Source organism: Antrostomus carolinensis, unplaced genomic scaffold (genome assembly GCF_000700745.2).
Source record: "Antrostomus carolinensis isolate BGI_N321 unplaced genomic scaffold, ASM70074v2 scaffold38417, whole genome shotgun sequence".
Classification (NCBI taxonomy): Eukaryota; Metazoa; Chordata; class Aves; order Caprimulgiformes; family Caprimulgidae; genus Antrostomus; species Antrostomus carolinensis.
The window spans coordinates 11176-14758 of record NW_010325997.1 but is presented as its reverse complement, the minus strand read 5'-3'; the positions used below and the strand labels follow the sequence as shown (position 1 = coordinate 14758).

At 46.4% G+C, this 3583-nt stretch overlaps 1 protein-coding gene across 1 annotated transcript in view; it reads right to left on the bottom strand.

Annotated features, from left to right (window-relative positions):
• The window catches only part of CSNK1E (casein kinase 1 epsilon), a 17446-nt gene that overhangs the window by 6096 nt on the left and 7767 nt on the right, over positions 1 to 3583 (bottom strand). The window lies entirely within an intron of this gene.

Here is a 3583-nt window from a genome sequence, read left to right as displayed (position 1 = left end):
GAAAGGCAGGGCAGGAACCAGAGAAATGTACTGAACAGACAAATAAGCCTTTTAGAAATAAATCAAGATCTTGTCTCCAAAATCTTGCCTGAACACCATGCTGTTAAGGTAGGCTGGACCACACATCTCCATTTGTGTGGAGCACGGCAGCTTTGAGCACAGCCACCAACCCCATGCAGAACAAGAGGAGACGTTCTGCAAACGTATGCCTAGGCACTGTCCTAGTGATCTGGGGAAGGCCAGGAATTAGAGACTCGAGGTTACGGAGACTGAAGTCAGTGGGGGATGCTACAAGCCCTTTCTGGAGGCAAGGAGAGGGGTTACAAGACCAAACCGAGTGGCTCACTCATTACATGCATGCAAACACATCTTAACCATGCCTTAACACAGCAATATGATCATGGAAAAAAAACAAATCAAAACAAACCTGTAGGCAGGGCACCTGGTTACTGAAATGCTGAATGATAAATGTCTCGATTGTGTCACATCCCTGGAGTACCATTTCTCAGGTACATGTGGTCATTGTAGCCCACTTAAACAATTTCAGTGAGATTCATATCTATGGTGAGCCTGAAGCACCAAGACGATGGGCCATAATTGCCAAGTTACCTCAAAACATTGTAGCTGTCTTTCACTTGTAACCCTAACTACAAGATCCTGAATTAAACCTTGGATGATGGTGAAGAACAACACTTTCTACATCCAATTTATTTGTTTCATCTTCAGTTACTATTACACATCTCCAAGTTTGAGGTTGGGTTTTGTTTTTTTTTGGCCTGGCCTTATATACCAACATTCTCAGATACTAGATAACATTAGACAGCAAAATTGGAGTAATTATAATTAGGGAAAAAAAGTTCACCTCTACACACCAAAGAAACATTATTTAATATCACTGCTTTCCGCTTTTAGAAGCTTGACAATCATTGACTAACTCTCACCACATCCCTGGGATGCGGGGAAAAAAAAAATTAAGAAAATCTCACTTTACAATTTGGAGAGAGAAATAAGTGACATGAGTGTGTGCCCAGAGCCAGCCAGTCAAGAAGCACGATTACCATCATGACCCGTGACACCACATCACACTTCCTCTCTCCATTTTATTTCAGCTTCTCAGCTCTCCTACAATAGATGAGGGACTACTGCTTTTATGAGACACTCATCCTTACCTCCCTCACTCACAAACCCCCTTCCAATAGAAAACACAAGGTCGCCTTCCCACACAACCCAGCATGACCTCTCAAACCCAACCCACTCTGCAAGCCACCTCCTGCCAGTTCCCTCCCACTCCCAGGGAGGCTCCCAGCCAGCCCACACCCTCACTCCCTTCCCAAAGCAGTGTCCTCAGAAGGAGATGAGTCAGGAGTGGGTAGCAGGATGGCAAGTTACCTGGAGAAGACATCCTTGGGCAAAGACAGGAGACTGAAGATTAGTTGCCTTGGATGTAAGGTTCATGACACAACTTCTTTGCAGCCTAAAGTGCCTCCTGGTCCCCCAGACAGTGCTTCCCCCCACCTCGATCCTACCCAAAGCGATGCTGTTCCCATGCAGGACTCCCTAGAAATCAGCTGCCTTCACTGGAGCCAGCCCAGCTGCAAGCAGTCTTAACAAAGCAGTGTTCCCCTGACTACATATTCACATCTGGTTCTGCACAAGCTGGGACTACACTTCCCCTTTCTCCCCCCACTGCATGGCAACAGCCTTTAAAACCACATAAAAATCTGGAAGGAGTGGCAGAGGGCAGGATGAGCAGAACTTTATGCTCTGCACAGCCTATGCTGATGGCATCTAGGACAAGTGTTCAGTGAGGACCTGCCCTGGAGCCTTCTGTTATCCAGACAGAGCCCACCAGGCTTCTTCCAAGATTGTCTCCTGGGCACCCCTGGGCATCTATTTCAGATTTTACAAGCTCCAGAGGGTCCAAGGGACTCTCATCCCCAGAGCATGTGAAAATCGACTGGAATGCATCAAACAAAGCCTGCCCAGTCCCGAGGACTCCCCCAGCAGCAAGTCTCCAGTTGTGGAAACTCTCCCCGATCTCGCACCCTAGTTTTTCCTCCAGTCACTGGGAAAAGAATGTGTTTCCTCCAGACATTGGAATGCCCAACCCTTAGCTTGCACATTCAAATAAAGGCATTTATTCATTTGCTATTCCTGTCACATGAATACCCCGGCACCTGGTTCCTTCCCTCTCCCTAAACCATATTAATGTAACATTAAGACAGAGAATTTAGTCTCCAAAAAGACACAAAATTCAGAGTGACAGTTCCCAGGGCAATGCTGCTAACTCACAAACACGTCTATCACACACCCTGTGGCAAGGTCTTGAGAAACAGGAACTCCAGCTGCAACCCTGACACCCCCATCCCCTTTCCTCTGGGCAAGTCACGTAACCTTTATGCCATTCAGGGGAACTATCTGCAACGCGGAGGTAATACACCCAAGACCTGTTGCACAGAGTAACCCACAGCCAGACTTTCCCGAAGCAAAGGGCGTGAAGAGAGTGATGGCTGTGCTCAGACTGACAGCGTATGCAACTTGCCCTTGGATTAGTGTTCAGACATTGTTTGTTCATCCTGGTACACAAGCCAAGCAGCAGAAGTAAAGAGCTAAGTTGGGGTGGGATGAATAATAAAAGTCCTTCAAAAAGAAGAAATGACCCCACAAGCAGACGTTTAGCCTCTCGTGATCAGTTCGTACAGAGCAGGCACACACAAAAGGATCGACAGACATAGCAGTGAGAATTATTTTGTGCATGTCTGCTTGTGGCAGTTACCATGGCTGTGGAAATCTTGACTGAGAATTCAATGGAGAGTCAGTTATATATAAGCAGGTCAAGCCAAAACACAGAAGACCAACTCGGAAAGCTCTACAAGAACTATTTTTACTACGTGGAAGAGGTCAGGAGATCACAGCCTACTCTCAGCACACAACACTCCTCATTTCAACATAAATAATGCATTTTCAGTCTACAGTTACACAGTATTAAGCAAAGAAGACAGTGGGAAACTGCTTTATTTTCTGCAGGCCAAGTCCTGACTCCAGATTTCTGAGAAACCATCTGCAAGATGGGAGAATGGGAAGCCTTCCCTAGGAAGAATGAGGACATGAAATCCCATGGAAGCTGTTAGTTTAAAAGGTTTGAGTTCCTTGCTCTGATTTTCAAATTCCCAGCTTATACATTTCAGAATAAGGTCTCCCAGAGATACAAACTGAGCTGGGAGCACAGGAGCTACTTTCTGGGTCCACAGGCAGAGCAGCCTCAGTGTTTCTGCTCTTTGGACTTGCCAACCAGTAGCAGAACAGAGTCAGCCAGCTCAGAACAGACCCTACAGTAACTATGAAAGCCTCACACTGTGGATAGACAAAGTTTAGACCAAGTTTAGCAGGGGACAGAAGTTTCCAGTCAGGGAATAGAAGAGAAAACCACAAGAGGTTTTCACCTCTGCTCCTCACAGTAACCAGGTATGGTGCACCAGGGGTTCATTCCCAGAACGACATTTTGGGTGACCTCAGGAGATTTAAGTGCAGGAGGTACTAACCTGCACAAGGTTTTTACAAAAACTGGGATGATGGCCATCAC